The sequence below is a fragment of the Cricetulus griseus genome (assembly GCF_003668045.3).
Source record: "Cricetulus griseus strain 17A/GY chromosome 1 unlocalized genomic scaffold, alternate assembly CriGri-PICRH-1.0 chr1_1, whole genome shotgun sequence".
Classification (NCBI taxonomy): domain Eukaryota; kingdom Metazoa; phylum Chordata; class Mammalia; order Rodentia; family Cricetidae; genus Cricetulus; species Cricetulus griseus.
Genome location: NW_023276807.1, coordinates 236510983 through 236521160, shown reverse-complemented (window position 1 = coordinate 236521160; position 10178 = coordinate 236510983). Strand labels below are relative to the sequence as shown.

Sequence of the window (10178 nt, the reverse complement as noted above, 5' to 3'; positions counted from 1 at the left end):
GGGGAGTGGCGGGTGGATGGGGTGGGGGGTAGGTTGGAGGTGGGGGAGAAGGAATGGGGGTGGGGGGAGGGAGAGGGAGAGGGAAAGTATATGTGAAAATATTAACAATTTAATAAAATTAAAATTAAGAAAAAAAAAAAAAAGATACAGAGCCATAAAAATATCATAAAATTACTACTGAACAAAAGATGCTATCCAAAAGACCAACAGGGTGATTTCAATTGTGGAAAGAATAGTAACATAAAAGATAAAGAACAACTTTTTTAAATTACATAATGGCTTTTAGATAGTATTAAATTATAAGGAAAGAGGGAGAAATTGTCATAAACAAAGATGAGGAGTGTGACAGCAATTTATAGTTGTGGTTTATTTATTATTTATTAAACAATATACTTACATAAAAAAAAAACTGTTGCATATCAGGACATACAGGAATGTGTATAATAAAGTGGTAAATTTGACACAAAAAAAAAAAAAAAAAAAAAAAAAAAAAAAAAAAAAAAGTCTTCCACTATAAGTGTGTTCGGTTTTATGTGTGCTTTGAGCTTTAGTAATGTTTCTTTCACGAACATGGATGCCTTTGTATTAGGGGCATAAATGTTCAGAAGTGAGACTTTACCCTGATGGATTTCTCATGTGATGAGTATGCCGTGACGTGACCTCCTTCATCTCTTTTGATTCATTTTTAGTGTAAGTGCAATTTGTTGTTTATTAGGATTACTACCTCTGCTTGTTTCTTGGGTCCATTTGATTGGAAAATCTTTCCCCAACCCTTAATTATTAGATACTGTCTGTCTTTGAAGTTGAGGTGTTTTTCTTGTATGCACCAGAATGAGAGATTTTTTCTGTCTTCTTACACATTCTGCTAACCTGTAAGTTTTATAGGCGAGTTAAGACCATTAATAATGATAGATATTAATGATCATTGATTGTTCATTCTTGTTTGTTTTGGATTTGGTGGCAGTGGCAAAGTTATGTGTGGGTTTCCACCCCTTTTATCTTTTGGCTGTGGTAAAGTGGGGTAATCTATTGCCTATATTTTTCTGGTTGTAGTTAACTCTCTTGGGTTGCAGTTTTCCTTCCAGAACTTTCTTTAGGGCTGGATTGGTGGATATGTATTGTTTGAATCTGGTTTTGTCATAGAATACCTTGTTTTCTCCATCTATATTGATTGAAAGCTTTGCTGGTTATAGTAGTCTGGGCTGGCATCCATAGTCTGTTACTGTAGATAGAATATCTATTCAGGTCCTTCTGGCTTTCAGAGTTTCCATGGAAAAACTCAGGTGTAATTCTGATAGGTTTGCCTTTATATGTTACTTGACCTTTTTCCTTTGCTGCTCTTAATATTTTCTCTTTATTCTATATGTTGGTGGTTTTGATCATTATGTGTCAAGGAGACCTTTTATTTGGTCCACTCTATTTGGTTTTCTGTTGGCTTCTTGAACTTTCATTGGCATGTCTTTCTTTAGGTTAGGAAAGTTTTCTTCTATGATATTGTTGAATATGTTTTCTGCACCTTTGAGTTGGATTTCTTCACCTTCTTCTATACCTATTTTTCTTAAGTCCAGCCTTTTCACAGTGTCCCATATTTCCTGTATATTTTGTGTTAGGGATTTGTTGGACTTGAGATTTTCCTTTGGTGGATTACTGTATATCCTCCACTGAGTCTTCAACACCTGAGATTTTCTCTTCCATTTCTTGTATTCTGTTGGCTATGCTTGCATCTGTAGTTACTGATCATTTACCCAGCTTTTATATTTCTAGCATTCCCTCAGATTGTGCTTTCTTTTTTATTTTTTTGATTGTGCTTTCTTTATTTTCTCTATTTCAGTTTTTATGTCTTGAACTGTTTTCTTGAAAGATCTGTTGATATTTTGGGGTGTTATTTTCTTCCGTTACTTTAAGTGATTTTCTCATGCCCTGTTTGAGGTCCTCTATCATTTTCATGAAGATGTTTTTAAGGTCATTCTCTTCTGCTTCATATGCATTGTGATGTTCTGGTCTTGCTGGTATAAGGTGCCTAAGATCTGGTGGTGTCATAGTCATTTTTCTGTCGTTGAATGTGCTTTTATATTGTATTCTTTCCATCCTTTCTTCTGGTGTGTGTAGCAGGAGTCTCTTCCTCTCCTAGTGGGTACAGGACCAAGGTTCTCTTCTGGTAGATGCAAACAGTTCCAATAATATGATGTCTTTCCTCTTCTCATGGATGGAGGTAAGACTGGTCCTGGGGCCTTGGTAGTCTCTGGTTGTGTTGGATCCCATAGAAATGGGATCCTGTGAGCAGTCCCCTGGCCTCAGGTGTCCCCAAGCAGGGCAGAGGAACCAGGACCAGAAACAGCCCCTAGCCTACCTCATACGGTGGATGGAGGCGGGACTGGTACCAGGGTCTTGGCCATCTCTGGGTTCGTTAGATCCTGTAGAAATGGGCAAATGCTCAGAAATTTATGACTAGCAATTCAAAACTACAATGATTGAACAAACATTTAATGAAAAATTAATAAACTTATAAGTGAATTATTAATATAAACTTTTTATTTTTATACTTAGAGACAATAACAAAAGAGCACCAAAATAATCTCATCAACCCAAACTAATGAAAATAAAGACTATGGAGCACAGACTAAAAATTAAGGTAACTCTAAAATATACATTATTAATAAAGCTACAAAATTATAGTTATTTTACAATCCCAAAATTGAAAATTTAGAATTCTACTTAGTTTAAAAGTCTAAATAGCAACTGAATTCAGAAATTATCTATATATGTAGAGATAATGGGTTTTGGAAGGAAGCAGCTGAGTCAGATATTACGCAAATATATATACATCATCACTGGGGTGAGAACAATATAGGGAATTTCCAATAAGCCATTATTGCTGCATTCTTAGTTTTTTAAAAGAAAGGAGTTATAGTATTTGATAAGTTCATGGTGTGTAAATATATGTTTTTGTCAGTCTACTATTGCTTCTATTTAGCAACAGCCAGTAAGAAATTGACAGCATAAAAGCATAATCAAACTTCAAATTTAAAATATTGCCTGAAAATACTGCTCTTTCTAAAAATGATGAAGTGAGTTTCACAGCAACCAGTGAGGTGTAATGGAAATACACTTTATATTTTCTGGATGCTATTTTAATTTAACTTTTTAACTGTTGAATATTTTATAGATGAGTTCAATGCTTATATTATTTCAAGGCATTTCTCTCCTGTTTCTCACCTCTTCTGTCCCTTCTAAACCCTATTAAATTATTGATCTCCTGTGTAGAAAAAATCTACTTAAACATCCATATTATACTATATATTTATGATAATTTTAAATTTTAATATTTTATTTTAAATAATCTGATAAAATAATATTTCCCAATGTTTTTAATACCACCATTCTTATTAATTCCCATTTCCTCACTGTCCCTCAATGTTGTCATCCTTCCACAGTTAAAGTCACCTACCCCACCCTTGACATCCCCATTTTTGGAGGACAATTATCCTAGGATGCATGAGCTGCACTATTTTTAGGAATGTCAATAAATTCTACATCTTGAACTTGTGAATAAGTAATATAAATATTATTTTCTTGATTAAGATGATATTTTCCTTGACAGCCTAGTTATTTATTCAAAGTAGGCTCTGATTTAATATATATTTGATAAATATTACACAAATTCAATGTGAAAAATTGCCATCTAATATAATTTAACTACTTTTTATAATGTGTCTTTCACAGATTATTTGTTATTACTGCAGATGATCTTCCAAACAAATAAAAGCCAATAACATGAAATCAAAGTGATCATATTCACTACAAACAGAAGAAATCAGTATTTACCATGGTAGGGTGTAAACAAACTCATAAATTAACTTCTGCTTTGCATAAAGATTATATCTGTCATCTGGAGCTCATATGTACTGTAAATATGGTCATTGTACAGAAATTTCTTTTATTACTTTTCAAATATTTGGTACTCACAGCAAACACCAAACATACAAATGTGCTCTTTTTTCCACTACTAAGAAATTATTTAAATTTTATCTTGTATCCTATATTTATTATATTGTATCTACTTTTCAATATTATATGAAAGTTAATATTAAAATTTTGAAAACTAACACTTACATAATCAAGGAAATTAATATAAAGGCTTGTTACAACTGCATATGTAACTCCCCAAAGCAAATAGAATTCGATGCTGTTACACTATAATTTATCGGGGTCTATTGAGAAGGACTAAAACTACAAATATGTTGAGGCAGGACCAATCTTCTTCCCACCGCAACAAGGCTGAGCAAAATTTTCCACCCTGGGGAATGGGCTCCAAAAAGCCAGCTCATGAATGTGGGACATATGCTGAATGCATGTGGCACAGATCCTTTTCCCACTGCCAGGGCCCTACAAACAGACTGAAACATGCACCTATTACCCACATGCAGAGCACACACCTTGTTCCCATTCAGGGTCCACAACTGTTGGTGTAGAGTTCATGGGTTCTCAAAATCTTCATTCTGCTTACCTTAATGTGCCAGGGTTTGTTGACTCTCAATTGGAGGCCTTATACTTGTGGAGGGGTAGAGGAGGGTGGGTTAGGGGAGAAGTGGGTGGGAAAGAGCAGGAGGGGGGAACTGTAATTCCTTATGTAAGATAGGACAATATGATCAGAGAAAACATATGACTCTCTCTGATAGGTAAATCTCTATGATTTCTATTATATCTGTTAGTTGTATTTCCTTTTATAGCCCTTCCTTAACTAAACAAAACTAATTTATTTGTTGTTTTTCAAATACGTTTTTCTTGTCCTTTTCTAGATATCTGTTATAATTCAATAAACTTTGTGTAAAAGCCCCCAAACCTAAAATATAAATACAAATATTGAGCTGGAGAGATGGCTCAGCTGGTAAAGTCTAGGCTCACAGCCAAAAATATAAATATGAATATTATTTATGCAAAGGAATAATGAATCAAAAATCTGTAAGAGTATGATATAAAAGAACAAAGTGAATAAAAAGAATGATGGTCTTTATTCAGTGATAAGTTATGAGGAGATGTTATATTGAACAAGGTAAATATTGGAATTGTATTTAGATTGGAAGTAAATTAGTTCATAGGTATAACCTATGGTTCATAGGTATAACCTCAGACTTTGTGATGGTGGAGCAGGGTATTGACACAACCCTGAGGCCAGGCTGGGCAGCATGATAAGTATCAGAAGAGCAGAGGGTACTGACTCAGTCCTCTTGAATATTGCAAGTAACTGTAAGAAATAAAATAGCAGATTAACTTTTTCATGTTTACAACCACTACGATGCAAGATATTGCACAGATGATAAATTAACCACAATTATATTATTACTAACTGGCACAGTGAGGTAATAAATAATAACGTTTTGCCTAGTGCTTATGTGGGTATCTTCTATGAGCTTGTTGAGTGTTTATATAGAAGAGAAGATGGATACCCACAGATGCAGTTGCTTAATGAAAGAAATATTGTAACTAGATTATGACTTTACACTCAAAATCAACTCTACAATGCATGATATTGATTTCAGTACACATGTAAGGTACCAGAAGCAAAGGAAAATTGAAAGTCATCTGAATGCTCACTGACACACTCTGACCTTTAGTCAAAGTTCAAATGAACAAGTTAGGTTTGCACTATATTATTAACCTTCACCAAGTATGTGGAGCTTCCGGGAAACATCTTTGAGCAAGAATAGCAGTTGGAACATAAAATAGCAGTTGCTTTACTCCTGTATTGTGTGTGTGTGTGTGTGTGTGTGTGTGTTTGTGTTGTATGTATGTATGCACATATATGTATATCCATATGCATATATACATATATGATCAGATTTTATCTATCAAAGGTAAAAATCTCTATGTTTTATCAAGTGTTTGATTGCATATTTTTAAATTAGACACAACTGTTGGTGACATTTTATGACTATTTTGAAAACAAGGAAACTAAAAAAGAAGGGATCAGAAAATGTTGTCATCACATAGCACATCCTCTGTCACTTTTCAGTTGCCTAAGGCAACAGGCAAGCTGTTATTTAGAGTCTCAGTCTAATTTAGTTTTTAAAACATGATTTGTTTTCTGGGGTCACTAATTACATGTTAGCTAATTTAAAATTTTATTGTCTGAATGAGAATGGAAAATGATGGATCATTTGCTTCATGATTTGTTACTGGAATGCCAATATTTCTATTGGGAAGTTGGATACCCCCGCCAAAACTGAGAATTTCGGTGTCTTTGCTAATACCCTCTAATCAGCATTTTATTGAACTATCAAGCCCTTTCATCAATATTTGGTAATGTTTAATGGTGAATAATAACTACAAACTAAATATCAGCATCTCAAGACAGATATGTTTTAGATTATAAACATAATTTTTGACGCTTACTAAAATTTCCATGTAATTCAACCTTTTTTTTTTGCTTCAGCTGCTATTTATTGACATTCAGGTGGGCACTATAGCAACAAGCCTGGAGATGCTGCAGTAGAACAGAAGGGGTGTGTGTCTGCAGCCACAACTGAGTGGAGTTCACAAGGAAGAGTGGGGGAAGCCAAAGCAACAGGCCCATGGCCAAGGGTTATCTACCCAGAGACGTGGGCCCCACGTCCTAAGCCCCTACTCTTGCTGTTTCCTGACTCAAGGCCCGAACTGGGAGTTCTTGGGCAACTTTCTACAGGAGCAAAACAAACAGAGCTGTTGCTGCCCTTTTTTGATAAAGGCAGAGGGTTTCCTATTCTACATTCCTCCATCCCTAGCTTGGGTAGGGCCATATGATAGACAGCTGGGCTCTAGGCCACGTTTGTAAGGCAGTAATTTTCCCGGGTGTCCCAGTCCCCCAGCGCCACAGTACGGTCCAGAGTGAGCACTACAAGCGTTGCTGGCCTAATGGATGGGATGGGGGAGGGGATGAAACAGGGGCTAGAAGAGGTGCTTCAGAGGGCCATCAAGGCACAGGCACAACACACATGGTGTTGTTGAAGCCAGAGGCAGGGTGTCACCCAGTCAGCACAATGACCACATCTCCCTTTTTGAGGAAGTCTCGCGCGTTGCCAACATTCGTTGCCAAATTCACAAGGAGGTCTACATCTTCAGCCCAGGCATCCTGTTCTGCATCCTTACACAGTACAGGGAAGATTGCCATGTTACAGATGGGCCTGACAAGGTGTCTGGGGATTGTGAGTCACAGCAATGATGGGAGCATGTGGGCTGTACCTGGCCACCTGGTTAGCACGATAATGGCACCACTCCAAAACTTGAAACGGTTTCCATGGCACCTACAGCAGCAGCTTCTGTGGGGTAGTTGATAATAGGCACCAGACCGGAGAGTTCCTCGAATAACTGCAAGTGGTAGATGGCGGCCTCTGCCTCACGGGCAATCAGGGCCTGCATGCCGACAGCTTCCAGAGGGTAGTCCCCTTTGGCTGTTTCTCCTGACAGCTTGATGCAGTCAGCTCTATCTAGGACTTCATTGGCCACATCACTGCCCTCAGCACGGGTGGGGTGAGGTTTCTTGATCATGCTCTTCAGCATCTGCATAGCACAGATGACAGGCTTCCCAGCTCGGTTGCATCATCCAATCATCATTTTCTGAGCCAAGAAGACCTTTGCAGGAATCTCAATGCCCAGGTCACCAGGAGCCACCATGATCCTATCACTGGCCTCCAAAATCTCATCAAAACTGCGGATGCCTTCATGGTTCTCGATTTTGCTGATGATCTTGATGTTCTTACCCTTCTTTCCCAGGATGTTCCTAATCTCAAGCACAGCGGCTGCCTGGCAGATGAAAGAGGCAAACACCATGTCTACTTCCTGCTCCACTCCAAACTTCAGGTCCTGAATGTCCTTTTCTGACACAGCAGGGAGATCCACAGCAACTCTGGGTATGTTCACTCCCTTCTGTCACCAGGTAGTCAGCACCTTTCTCCTTCACCTGCAGTGAAATGAGCCTGTCATCCACGTAGATCTTGCTTCCCAACTCAACCACCTTACAAATCATCTTATAGTCCAGCCACAGGATGTTCTCATCACATTTCTCCATGTAGCCATCGTCCAGGGTGATCTTCAGGGTGGCTCCCTTCTTCAGCTCCACTTCTGCAGTGCTGCTGTCCTTGATGAGTTCAGTCCTGATCTCAGGTGCCTTTGTGTCCAGAGCCACAGCAACAGGCCGGTAGAAGATGAGGATGGGGTCAGATGCGAAGCTTTCTGTGGCTGTATGCACATTCTTGACAGTTTCTGCGTGATACTCCTGAGTTCCATGAGAGAAATTCAGATGATCCACATTCATTCCAGACTTCATCGTCCCCTTCAGCATCTCCACGGACCGGGAAGCAGGACAAATGCTGCCAGCATTGCCGGCAATGATGGGTGCAAAGTCAATGTCCAGGCGGCACATATGTTCCTGGAAGGTATCAGCCATGGCTGAATGGAGCTGCTGCTTCTGAATGAAGGCAGTCCCTTCTTTGCTTTGTGGTTTCTGCAAGGTTCCTGAAGTCCTCTGGAGTACTCCGGATATTGCAGCGATGCCTAAATCGGACGTCTTTAGGCTCAGGACGAGTCACGGCTGTCAGAATTCAACCTTATAAGAGTTTGTCATTAAGTGCATAAAACATTTGTTTGTATCTTATTAATATTTTATTTGAACTAATTGTACAAAACATTTGATATGCAGTTATTACTCAGAAAGTATGCACATTAATGAGAAGTAATCTCTTTGCCTCTTTAAGATTTTCTAGAAATAATTCTAACAGTGAACATGAAACTACATATATATTGCAGGAGTTTTTACCCTTTTCTTTTAACTAAATTTTATTTCAGTCATTGATATCTTTTATATGTTAGATGGGTGAGTTACATTATTTTACATATCACAGCAAAACATACCAATAAATATTTGCAAAATGCCAGATGTTACAATTAGCATAAGTAGATTTTTTTACTAAATATATAATTATACCTTCTTGAGTGAAAGGAAAAGTAGCTTGCTCATCACTTACCAGTTATATGAAAAAATATAAAAGATGGTCCATTGATGTAGAAGAATAACATTGTGGTTATGCCCCATATTGGATGAGTAACATATTGATTCAGTTTAATATTTTCATGTTATTATGCCCGTGTTGCATGCACTCACATAGAGTTATATATTCATGTTTTTTATATTCCTAATTTCTCAAAATAAGTGTCTTCAGTCTATTTAAAGTCAAGACAATTTACAAGTTAGAATACAAAACACATTTTTCCAAGTATTGATCCACTTTATGTCATGAAACCTTGTCTCTTGAACTTATTTCATCTGAAAAGCAGAAACTCAAATACAAATACGAGGATTGAATGTGTGTGAAATTAAAATAGTTTTTTTTTTTTGCTGTGTTCATTTACAGCTTAAAACAAACCCAACAGAAAACCATAAAAGCAGTAGTCCAGTCATCAAAACGAAATAAAATAAGCATAGTTTGTAAACTCATGTAAATTGTAAGTGCCTTAGAGTGTATATGTCATAAGATAGATATGTCATTATACACTATACATTCCTGAGTATCTGAGTTGATTCATAACCCACAGTAAATCCCAGTTGATTCATAAACCAACTGATAGCCCAAGCCTGAAGTTCCAGTAATGGTGAGAAAGATACAGGATTATCTTTAGATTTTCTAAGCCTCCAGGCTCACCTAGAGAACACAAAGTTCAGTGAGAGACTTGGTATCAAACATTATTTTTTTTTCTTGTAGCTCTACCCCTTAAACTGCAAATTTCACAACTTTATCTTTTCATTCAGCTAGGAAAATTACAATGTTTATATACACCACATTGCTGTTGTCCATTTATGTAAGTGTTTCTTAACAGTTGTGACTAAATCAACAATAAAAATGATCAAAAATATCTGGAGTAGGTTATAGATTCTTTTGGATGCTTGGGAGTGGTATGACAAGGTTATATGAATGTCCTATTTCCTACTTTCTGAAGAATTTCCACATTGTTTCAATGGTTGTGGTACCATTCTATACTCTCAACGCAGAGTGATTAGGAATTCTCCTTCTCTCATAGCTTCTCCTGCATCTGCTGGATGAGATAGAATGTTAAAGTACTTTACACTAGCATTCTCTAGACACCTAATGGTGGTGAACATTCTTTAATGTGTTTATTAGCCACTAATGGCTAATTAGTTCATTATC

General features: G+C 37.1%; 1 pseudogene; it reads right to left on the bottom strand.

The window, feature by feature from the left end:
* Nucleotides 1-6949: 6949 nt before the first annotated feature.
* On the bottom strand, nucleotides 6950-9051 carry LOC100771625 (annotated as a pseudogene).
* Nucleotides 9052-10178: the final 1127 nt, after the last annotated feature.